The sequence below is a fragment of the Condylura cristata genome, unplaced genomic scaffold (assembly GCF_000260355.1).
Source record: "Condylura cristata isolate star-nosed mole 26May11 unplaced genomic scaffold, ConCri1.0 scaffold00018, whole genome shotgun sequence".
Taxonomy (NCBI): domain Eukaryota; kingdom Metazoa; phylum Chordata; class Mammalia; order Eulipotyphla; family Talpidae; genus Condylura; species Condylura cristata.
The window spans coordinates 24098098-24110930 of NW_004567119.1; the positions used below are offsets into that span (position 1 = coordinate 24098098).

General features: G+C 39.9%; 1 protein-coding gene across 1 annotated transcript in view; it reads right to left on the reverse strand.

The window, feature by feature from the left end:
• Nucleotides 1–12833, reverse strand: part of USH2A (Usher syndrome 2A (autosomal recessive, mild)) — a 589735-nt gene that overhangs the window by 553388 nt on the left and 23514 nt on the right.

Sequence of the window (12833 nt, forward strand, 5' to 3'; positions counted from 1 at the left end):
TTCAGCTCCAAGACTGCTGAGCAAAATGTGCTAAAAATGTGTCTCATAAACTGATGAAGAAGAGTCAAAGGGAAAACGTGATTCTTTAAACTCCTTTAGAAAACTGTATCATGAAATCAGATGTGAATTACTTTAAGACATTCTAAAATTGAGAATAAGGTTTTCATGATGACCTTGTTTAAAGGTGATGCTCTCTGCCCGAGAGCTGAGAGACAGTAATTGTCTAAGCAGGGTTTTTTTTTTTTCCTCAATCACTAATGGAGAAGCACACACATTTAATTTGGTTTAGACAACAGGAATGAAAGTGGCAAATAGGTATTCTTTACGGTACGGATCATATCAGCCCTAAAAAAAAGAAAAAAAGAAAAAGAAACTATAGATCAAATACAACACATTAAGGGAAATTTTCCTTTTTCTTACCCATTTGTAACTAATAACATCAAACTAACTATCAACATTTGGCCAAAATGAATGAGTGTTTTTATTATCACTTGAAAAACTTCAAGCTAGCAATCAATTGTAGTGCCAGATTTAAGTGGCTATCTTGAACATAATATTCATTTTATAATTTATTTTTATTTAGAACTTAATAATTTCTTATTTCTTCCTAAGCTATTTACCCCCAAAAAAGCAGCAGTTGTCAAAAAACAATCTCTAAATTGGGTGGGTTGTGTATTTAGAATAGATTGTTTCTTCTTGCAAAGCCTGGGTCACCCATCTCTAGCAGTTGACAGCCCTTAGCAATAGGAATCAGGAAAAAATTCTGTGTGGGAAAAACATCTGCATGTTCATTTTGCTTATAAAATAGAACGTTAGTAAGTTTATATGACTGCTTTCCGTATATTTTAGAAAAAGCGGCTAAAGAACGAGAGTAGATATGAAGAGATAAGGCAATTTTAAAGTGGTGGGAATTGCTATGATTATCATAGCTAATATAGAAGCACTGTTCTCTGCACCGTGTCTCACATAATACTTAATGACCTGGGCAGCTCACCAGAGTCTGCTGTCTCCTAATAGGAGAAGCCATGGCCATTTATAAATGACATCAACTTCCCACCTGTTTTAGTGTCACTTGCTCATTTCCACCGTCTACAAAGTCACTTTGGAATCATGAAAAATTCTTCCATTTAGCTTGAGATTTTGGAATTTAGTTTTCCTAGCATGGATCTTAGGGAAAAGGGAGGTAGGGTTAGCTTGAAACTTTTTATTCAGGTCTTTGCTTGTTTAGAGCCACCTCAGATATGCCCACATAGTCCCAAATAATCAGGTGACAACTCTCTTGCCGATCTTCCTATTCTAGCCCTGGCAACTGCCACTTTTCTCGGTGTGTGTCTATCTAGTTTTTGCTCTCCTGTGCACCCAGGAGCCTCAGCTCTGAGCAGTCAGAGATGAGTCCCAGCCCCAATACCAGCACAAAGCACGTTTAATTCAAAGATGTGTCTTCTGCTCCAGCAAAGCTTGCACCGCCTCTGACATCCCCCGCCCCCTTGTGTTGCATCTCCCATGCACCTGGTAGGGTGGTAGATGTGCAGGACATGTCGCTCTTCACTCCAGACTGAATCCAGTCATTGTGTGCCCCGGGAAAATATGCAGCACAGCTCATTTTGTGGGCACCGGTCCCCCTTTTGTCCGAGTTGTATCAGCTTCTCTTCTCAGGGTCCAGAGCCCACACCTGTGTCTCCACCTGAGGTCAAGTATCTCCACTGCCTACTGTCTCATGATGAGACGAGTAGGAGCAGCTACCCTGGGCCAGCACTCGGGTGCTGGGTGCCCAGTCATGGCACTGGCAGTGGTCTCCTAGCCCTGGAGGCTGCCGACTCTGTGCTTCCAGCTGCCACGACTCTACTCAGCTGTCTCCACTGTTGTCTCCTGTGGGTGCTCGAGGCTGTGGTTTCTGCTGTCCTGGATTCCTAAAGTCATGCCATCCTATTCTATTCTTTCTATACTTCACAGTAGTAGCATTTTTGATCGGTGGCTAGTGGGTCTGAGAAAGTTGAAACTGCAAATCCTTTTTCTTAGCTCAAAACCACACAGGCCTGATAAACTAACTGTAGTTGATGTTTGTGGGAGCTGCCTAAGCACCTCAGTCCTAGTGCGCTTGAGCTCTCCTCAAAACTTCATGCTGCCATCAGGCTTTCACACCCCTCAGAGTCAGTGTCTAAGTCACTTATGCCATCAGCCAGCCAGATAACAGCTTTCTCAAGGATTTCTCTGAGGACTGAGAGACTTACAAGGGGAGAAAAGTATCAGTCCAGCTGAATCCAAGCATTACACCAATTGACCTGAAAGCTATAAGGCTCTATTTCTCTAAGGAAAATAAAAACAATTGAAAAGCTTGAGTATCCAATCAAACAAATTACATTTACCTCCCTAGAGGACTAACCACTTGTACACCATCCCGAGTCTAGGAGGAATATATATTTTAATGGACAAGCCTCACAGAGGATGCTGCAATGAAACCCAAACCCAAACAAATATAACGAAGATATAATTGAACCGAAGAGCCACCTACAGGTAAACGCTCAGTCTTATTTGAAATAACACCCTATATGAACTGGAATTCAGGCATTGTCATTGAAACTAGATAGTCATGGAATTCAGAGAAAAATGGGTAAGGTATTCTATCTTGCCTTTTTCAGGTTTTCACTAGTGATATGCAAAGAGACAGATCGTTAGTCTATTACTGATATCTATATATGGCACTAAATTGATAGATATTGCAAAAGTCTGTGCGAAATAAGATAAAAGAAAATGTAGGAGGTTAGAATGGGGAGAAACTGAGTATAATAGTCATTCTATTTAAATAGAAGGTCATTCTGAGCACATATCTGAAATAACTTCTCTTTTCAGGCAACTCAAAATATTTATGAACATTAGCATCACTACCCTGTACTTACAGGAGACCAACACTGGCCCAGAAACCAAGCAGGACACATTGCCAGACTCATGAAAAACCAAATATGACCAGAAATGTCAAATGCAGAAGAAAAGCTGCTTCCAGGGAATATGTGAGAAGACCTGTGTTTTTGAGTTTTCTTTGATATCAAAAGTTTTAAAAAGAGGACTATTTTGAAGGAATGTCCAGTTCTCTTCTGGGGCATAGGAGAATTTAGAAATGGCTGAGTTTTAGTACATTTATGGAGAGAAAATAATTAGCATGAGAGCAAATGAAGAAATCAACAGAATTTCTGGGTTAGTCCCAGTATTAAAAATAATTGGAGAACAATGTGCCAGGTAATTTATCTATCACCACTGGAAGAGACAACAAATGAATCACCAGCCATGAGAAGGAGAATTTTGTTTAAGGTAAAGAAAGAGGATTTATGTAGATTTTAGCAGAGTTGTCAATGTTTGCTCATCATTAAAAATATATGTCATTTCATGGCCCTCCCTGGTGGCGCAGCGGGTTAAAGCACTGCACTGAGAAGCTAAAGCCACTTCCGCATGAGTTCAAATCCCGCCTGCCCCGGAGGAGACCACATGGCGAGGCAGACCTCTCCTGACCCGCCCACTGCTCCCCTCAGCAGTGTACTTCGTCAATCTGCCTGTTCTGCTCCCCGCTCTGTCTCTGGTGAAGCCTCTCACCGCCCCTGAGCCTCTGGCCTGTACCCCAGTTCTGTATGTACAAATAAATAAATCTTAAAAAAAAATATATATGTCATTTCATTCCATCATATATTATATTCTAGAAACATCAAGTTTTGGTGAGGATGTAGAGAAAAAGAAACCCTCTTACCCTACAGGATAAGGTTGGGATGGAAGTTGATCCAGCCCCTATGGAAAACAATGTAGAGGATTCCCAAATTATTAAAACGAGATTTACTATGTGATCCAACAGTTCCATTCCTAGGTATCTACCCAAAGAATGAAAAAATATATATTCTGTATATACATTTCTGTGTTCATTGAAGCACCACTCTCAATAGCCAAATTAACCTAATTATAATGAGACTCGAAACAATGAAAGCAACCTAGAGATCCAAAGATTTGAAGACATCCATTGTTCTGCACATGCACAGGAAGGGCTCTGAAGGCCAGAAGAAGAAGCCTCCTCCTTGTCTGAATCCTTCAACCTTCCCTAACTGAAGAGCAATACCCTAGTTTTAGGGCCCCATGCTAGTGTACTTTTATGCCCAGCCTAGCAATTTCATCTTTACTATCAGAGTAACAGTAAGGCCTCCCACCTTGTCTGTCATGTGTAAATGCCCCTCTCCATCCCTCATGCCCTAGGTCCCCCAAAACAGGATAAATATTCCAGGTCTGCTCTGTTATTATTTAGAGTTTACAATCATGTCAATTCCCCATACACTTGTGACAAAATTGTTTTTCCTCTGCTGACCAACTAATGGCTGTCCAGCTGGAGAAGAACCCAAAGAGATATAGTATTCCTTCTGTAGTCCGACACACTGACACAAGTTTAATATTATTGCTCAAATGTAGATGAAATTCAAGAAAGGAAGAGCAGAGAAATAATGGCATAAGACTACTGAAAGGACCTTGTTAATGGTGGGGTGGGGGTGGTAACAAAGGGTGGTGAGGTTAAAAAAGCTGCAAGACTAACCGCAGTACTCTAACTCTGGAGTGAAGTTGACAGAGTGCTGGCACAGAAAGTCAAACCACCTCCAGTTTCAAAAATAAACTGCTTTCCTAGGGGCCCGTCTTTGTTCTAAATGTTTCCACTAGTTTCCTTTTAAATATGGAGCATTTGATCAACTTCTAGTGTCTACTGACTGACATCCCTCCCATGAACTGGTACAAGGCAAACCTAACAGTTACTCCTGCCCAAATATTCCAGGAACCCTGAGCGCAGCCCCCTGCCTTTGCACAGCCTGCTCCCCACCAGAGCTCTTCTCCCACTTTGTCTCAGAAAACGCCTGATGTGTGGATCTAAGTTAAATGTTTTATAATATTTAAAATTTCACTGCTATCTCACAGCTTACTCTCAACAACCACCGTCACTTCTGATATTTTATAATGCCGTCATCAGCGTTCACATCATCTCTCTTTCACTAAGTTCTTTAGGACAAAGACCCTACTTAGTTCATTTTGTCACTACTAAAACCTCTACCCAGATTCTTGTACACAGTGTTCAATCTGCAAAGTAATTTGAATAGAGGTTCCATTACCCCGGGAACGGAGAGCAGAAGTGAGGAGGAGAACAGTGAGAGCATCTGGGGAGTGCCCAATACTGTCTCCACTACTCAGCTTCTCAGACCCCGAGAATTTACACTGGCACAATTTAGAAATCCTGACAGGTTATCAAGATATACTGAAGTAAGAGGAGGGGAACTGCTTTTCAAACATGGTTTAATTACTTTGTGCAAAGGAGAAAACACATAAGGCTCCAGATTGTGTACACATTCCACCTCTAGGAAGAGAACAGGATGTAATTCGGAAAAGAAAGAGAAGATGAGTATCAGAAACATTAAGACTTTATCAACTTGATAAAGAAATGATTTTTCAGGAAAATGGTGACAGACTTAACCCTTAGACTACTTAGATTTGGCTTTCGTAAATGATACAGGTAGGCTCAGGTTAAGCGCAGCAATGTGTTTTGAGAAGTGTGCTACTAGGCAATGCTGACCTTGTGTGGTCGTGTTGTGCATTTACACAAAACCAGACAGTTTAGCCTCTGACACACCTGACGTGTGTCTTGGGACCTACAGGGATCACTGTTGAACATCTGGGTCCAAAGAGGACTGAAACACTGTGGTGCATGACTGTAGATAAGAAACATCAATGATAACACTAGTATGGCTGTCAAAACAAACTACAGCACCCATTTTTAACAACATGGTTTCCATTTTCACAATTTAGTTTCTTCTAGCTGACCAGATGGGGAAAAGATCTTTTGTAGAGCCATTTTTTTTTTTTTCTGCATGGAATAGTCCAGGCAAGTTAAATAATCTGAGACCAACACTGGGATTTAGAGAACTTTCTTCACATGCTGAACACTGTAAGGACTGGGGCATAAACGCTACTGTAATAAGATCCACCATCCCCAGCTGGGGGAAAGGGCTTTCCAGGTGAATGACAGAGGCCCTGGCTGTGTGCTGACTCTCTGGACTCCAGGCTCTGCCTAGCGCTGATTGACACCCTGTACAGACCCTCAAGCTCTCAATTCCATTTTCATGCAACACTTCCAAAACGCATCAGGGGTCTTCAACGCTCTGTACACAGAGACAGTGTTGGGCCCTCTGATATAGGTAGGATGTGAAATCTGGTGTGGGCACTGCACTCACACAGCTCAGGGAGTAGTGTCAGGCTCTCTGGATACACTCACCTGCTCTTACACCGGCGCCTCCTGAGAATCACATACACCACACAGGGTGAGTTTGTCTTGAATAACATTACTGGAAAGGCAGGGGAGACCTGGTTCAAACCACTGCATGCTGTGGAGATCTAGTTCCAGCTACTGGCTACTTTAAGTGAAAAGCCAACAAAAGTCTATAAATTAAATTAAACCGTTATTTTCTTTTAAAAAATCTAGCTTTCATGTAAAACAGGAAATTCAAAAGGTGCCCCAGCTTGAGGAGTCGATGGAACCCGTACTTGGCAAGTCCTACTTTGTCTATCAGTGGGACTATTTCAAAGTACTCCCGTCCCACAGCTCACTGGAAAGGAAGACTGAGAGGTCCCCAGAGGAGTTTGTCTCCTGCTGGAATTTCTGCCTGTTTGGGTTGCTTTGCGTGTTGGTGGTTGCTGCCAGGAACCAACCCATTTTATAGTTTTTGTAGTTGTCTAGTTTTTAAAGATTAATTCCACTCCTTGCATTTCCTCATTTTACCTTAAAATAGAAACTGCAAATACACAAAGAAATTCCAAATGACTTAGGACTCAGAAAATGAATCTTTATTGTGAACACAGAGAACAAGAAAACAGATCACTTTTAACATAAAAGCAGCTCTCTCCATGTGTCACGAGGCATTTGCACAGGGCCTTGTTCTCAGTCAGACCGAAATGCAAATGCCATGTTAACAGAGAGAGGAATCAAAGAATGACATTGGAGGACAAGCCAGAGCTACAATTTATCTGCATAACACCCGACAGGCCAATGGCAACTTCTAAGCTGTTGACACCACTTGCAATGGCCCCTGCCAAGGCAACTCCTGCTGCTTTTTCTGTGAGGAAATGCCTGCTTTTGTGTCTTATTATGCAGGCCTTTGCTTGCCTCCAAAAGGTACTCTTCAAACCATCAAAAGGATATTGGAACTATTCTGTGTAAAGGCAACTCAATTTTAATCTTATATGACAAATTTTCACAAAGCTATATATAATTGTGAGCAAGGATAATAGCATAAAAAGTGGTGACGGGCAGAATAAGACAATGGAAAGAAATGAAGGGCCTATTTCTTGAGCACTTAGTGCACATGAAAGGAAGACTAAGCTCTTGGATGAAAGTGCCTAGTTGACAGCTGCATGCTTTAATATAAAAATCTGTAAATCTCAAGTTTTCCCACTCAACCAACTCTCATATTCATAAGCATAATGCTGAGACCAAAATACAAAGGATGAAACATAAACTGCATCGAATAAATAAGTGAACAGAGCATTTATTTATCTCACTGTATTCTGAAGTTCAGCTGTTACTTACCACATACAGAAATGATACATCACTTTTCAAAGGAAGGAACAAGTCCTTCTATAGTGGAGGTATTGGCCCAATCTGTCCCAACATACTTCTACTAGTAAGTTCTAATTCACCAAATCCAAACACATATGACACTTCTTCAAGGGGTAAATTCATTATAATTTTTGTCATAATCATATCAACAATTTCTCATCTTGAATCATAGTAAAGCAGGAGCAAATTCTTAACTTGATATTTATTAACTTCTTAACCTGTTTGCTTTTCTCCACTTATATCTCCTCCACTAATTTCTGAAAAGGTATGTATGACTCATGGATCAGAAAGTAAGTACAAATCTTAAATAAAACTTCTATTTTCCTCAACAGAAAGTCCAGTCACATCTTTAATGAAGTAAGATATTGCTAAATACACTAAAATCTTGCCTCAAACACATTTTTATTTACAGAGTACAGTTTTTCTATACATCTTTCCTTCTAAACCACTGGAGATGATTTAGTTTTTATTTTAAAATAGAGCTAAGCATTTCCACTAATGCTCAGGTATCAGGTGGACAAAATAATAGTGACTTACATTTACATCTTGCTTCTAACTGTCAGTACATTTACTAGCTGTCAGGAAAAGAGAAATATAAAAAATTGACTGTCAGTGTTTAAAAGAAAAAAAAAGAGTAAAGAGAAAGCATACCAGTAAGTGTAGAGAAAATAATTCTGAAAATAACATTTTACCTATTTCAGCATGATTTTTTCCTCCTGTGTAAAATGTACAAGTGCATAAATTGAATTGTTTGATGTCTTAAAATCTCAGATTCTAGAAAAGATGGAAATGCATGAGTAAAACATGTTTGCTTTGAAATTGCTATTTCTAAGCTAGGTTGAGGCTGATGCAAACACAACTGCCATTCACCTAGTCAAATAAAAGGATTCCAGAGACTCGCAGTGTTATTTGTATAGAACAGGAGACTTAGACTCTGATCATTAGATCTATATATCTCTTAAATTTCCCAACCAGAATGTTAATGAGTTTAACATGACTGAAAACCTAAGAACATACCATAATGAAGAATGGATGCCCACCACAATTGCACCTCTTTTCAAACACAAAAGCCTATGTCAATGTGTTTCTTAACCTAAATGTTCAAATATATAAATTTTAAATTACATAATGGATTGAGTTATATGTATTTTACTATTCAATGACAGCATTTTCAAATACGTTAATTATATTTTGCAACTTATAATTCTATGTCTAAACTTTGAAGAAAACTGCTAGGCCTAAACAGTTACTATAAAATAACAAGAATAATTATAAAGCAAATAAGTATGGTTATTTTTTCTTAATATCCACAATCATACAACAAAGTCTGAAGCTATTAAGTTTACTAGAGAGGTTGCAATTCTCCATCACTTGGGCATTTTTGAGTGATCATGTTCCGATTGTTCACCAACAAGACCCTTTAAAATTAATCATTATTCCCCTGCTATAGTGAAATTAAAACTGGATAAGTGCAAGTTATCATTATTAAAATAATGAAATGGAATCATTGCAACAGCCTGTCCAGAGATAACAAGTGGACTGACGAGAACATCAGCTGTGAATATATTTAAATATAGACTTACACATGCAGTTTTAGGAAAGGTAAAAACAGGATATGAAATAAACATCAGGCATCAACTGTAAGCTCACTGTCAAGAGTACGCCCAAGCTTCTAACCACAGAGTTCAGCTGAAGGTAACTATCTGTCAAATGTAATCTGTGCAAGTGAATATGCTTAAGCTGGTGCTATGAATCAACCAAAATTGCTTTGGTCTTATTGACATTCAATTGCAAGAAGTTGCAGCTCATCCAGTCCAATAGACAGTCTGACAACACCAAGAGTGCTTACAGTGACAGAAAGCTTTAAATATAGATGCAACTATCATCAAAATACACATGGAACTAAACTTTATGATCCTTCATAGCACCTTTTGAAATTGGTCAGTCAGTCATGGACTGGTCATAGATAGCCCAAGATCTCAGCTCATGGCCTAACACCTGCCAGCCCAAGATCTCAGCTCATGGCCTAACACTCTGCTAACAAACCATTATTAGTCTTTACAAAAATACTATATAATGAATATCGACTTGATTGGCATGCCAAGTCCCCCTGGATTCTTAGTTTCTGTTGCACTGTGCCTACGCCCACTTCTTCCCTTCATATATTAGCCTTTTTTCTTCTCTACTATTTGAGACTTGCCCCCAATACATCTTAATAAATAATAACTAAGCATGCATGATGAAATCCAGAGGGTCAATTTTAGACACTGCCTTGCAGACGTCTTTTGGCATGTATTAAGTTTGCATAAGCACTGCACTACACCAACAAGAGAACTGAGGCGACTGAGGTTAAGTGTCTTGCTTAGAGCCATTTCCCTTGGGCACTGTGACCTCTCCAGTTGACTCCGCTATGCCCACTGGCTTTTATCCAGGTCTAAATTCTTTATTGAACAAACATTCTACCCATTTTTCTGCCTATGCTCAACTACGAAAAACATCCTGAAATTCAGGATGTTCGCGAGACTCTGCTCAGCTACACTAAGTCTCCTCACTGCGTCCCTTGCCTCAATCGTCTCATCTCTTCTTTCTTCTTCTGAAAGATCATGAAATGGTTTATGTGAAACCATGACTCAGCAGTAGCTCTAGACCGACTGATAATTTTAATTCTTAAATATTATGGAAATACTGTCCTTGTAGTCTAAAGGAAGTTACACCATTAAGGACAAACCTTTACAGTATATTAGGGCATAACTTTCTACATTGAAAAAATAATAGTCATGTAGAGTGTAGCAGTTTCCTAAATACTGCCTCCTTCAGTAACATACTTCATCTTTTCTTCATCTTTCCTCAGGATCTACCATGAACTATGAAGTCACCTGGAAATAGAGCATGATACAATGTTTAAAGAGGTGGCAGACACACACACACACTCAGATATATGCATGCACTAATGATGTGCTATGATTAGAACAATAGGAAATATACCTGTTAAGAGAGGAGAGGAATTGCTTCAAAACTAGCAGAAGAGGAGATTGATCAGATTTGTCTTTCCATTTTTACTATTTTCTATGTATTCTAAAATACCCATTCTATAACTTTTGTGATCACAGTCTCATTTTAGTCAAAAATTATTTTTCAAAACTCCCCCTCATAATGTTGTTTCTTTCCTCTTGTGTCCAGCATCTTAAAGATAGTGGCCCTGGGCCCTCCAACACAGTGTGTTGGAGCGCTGCACTTTGAAACTCAGCGAAGCTGCTTCAGTGTGAGTTTGATTCCTGCCCTGGAGCTGACACACATGGTGCAGCTGACCTTTCTCCTGTCTCACCTGCTGCTCCCCTCAGCAGTGTATTTTGTTGCTCTGCCTGTTCTGCTCCCCACTCTGTCTCTGGTGAATCCTCTCACTGCTCCTGCACCCCTGGCTGTACCCCATTTCTGTATGTGCTCCTCCCTAACCTCCAGAGTAGCAGTGCATAGTGGACATCATTGGTCTTTTACAGACATTAAGATAAAATTATTCAAACAAGAGGGTTTAATCATCTTCTAGGGGCCTGGAGGTTCTTCCCACCATATGACATAAGGTACAGAAGACATATTTGTCAGCCCTGACTCAACACATGCCTGGTCATCATACACACTGTAGACTGGCTCAAACATGCTTCAAAATCACTAGAGAATGTTGGACAAGAATGATCCTCCTGCACATGATTATAAAAAAAACTTCCTTGAGCAGAAGAGCTAAAAAGACACTTCTCTAAAGAGAAAATGCAGACAGCCAACAAGCATATGAAAAAAATGTTCAATATCTCTTGAAGTAAGGGAGATGCAAATTAAAACCACAATGAGATACCACCTCACCCCAGTGAGAATGGCACATCTTCAAACAACTAACAACAACAAATGTTGGCGAGCATGTGGAGAAAAAGGAACTCTCCTGCACTGCTGGTGGGAATGCAAACTAGTACAATCATTATGGAAAACTGTTTGGAGGTCCCTCAAACTGTTAAACATCGAGCTTCCGTATGACCCAGCAATTCCACTCCTAGGTATCTTACCAAAAGACACAAAAACACTTACTCAAAAAGACACCTGCACCCCCATGTTTATTGCTGCTTTGTTTACAATAGGAAAGACATGGAACCAACCCAAATGCCCAAAAGTAGATAAATGGGTTAAAAAGACATGGTGCATTTACCCAAGGGAATATTACCCAACAATCCAAAAAGATAAACTCATGCCTTTTGCAGCAACATGGATGGAGCTGGAAGGGATCATATTTAGTGAAATAAGCCAGAAAGAAAAAGAAAAATACCAGATGGTTTCACTCATAGCAGGGGCATAAAGGACTGGGGGAGGGGGGGTATAAAAATAGGCCCTCCCTGGTGGCGCAGAGGGTTAAAGCACAGCACTGAGAATCTAAAACCGCTTCCGCATGAGTTCGATTCCCGCCTGCCCCGGAGGTGACCACATGGCGTGGCAGACCTCTCCTGACCTGCCCGCTGCTCCCCTCAGCAGTGTACTTCGTCGATCTGCCTGTTCTGTTCCCCACTCTGTCTCTTCCGATCTCTGGTGAAGCCTCTCGCCGCCCCTGAACTTCTGGCCTGTACCCCAGTTCTGTATGTACAAATAAATAAATCTTTAAAAATAAATAAATAAGTAAAAAAATAAAGAACTATATAACAGAGACATTTTACGGAGGTGGAATGGAGAACGGGATCAAAAATGGGGTTGCGGGTAACTGCACTAGATTATGGTGATGGCACATGGGTGATTTGATGATCAAAGTCCATGGAGATTACAACTGAGATGGAAAAAAGGCACAAAATGATGTAAAATTAAACTATTATAATAAGAGTTCCTTGAAAGCCTTATTTACATAGTCTTAAAAATCTGTTCTCTTCTGGCAAATATGTAATCAAAGAGGTTCCAAAAGTACTAAGAAGAATATATGTGACAAAAGTCAGATTCAATAAGGTACTTAAGTAAAACAAGTTGCCTCCAGGGGCTTGTAATCAGAACATGCTAAGTAAGATTAACCATCATTACCAAACTTTCAGAAAAGAACTAGTGCCCATTTTACACAGACTCATCCAAAAAATTGAAAAATAAGGAAAACTACCACAAACGTCCTACGAAGCCAACATCACACTAATACCAAAACCTAACAAAGAAAACACAAAAAAAGAAAACTTCAGACCAATCTCCCTAATGA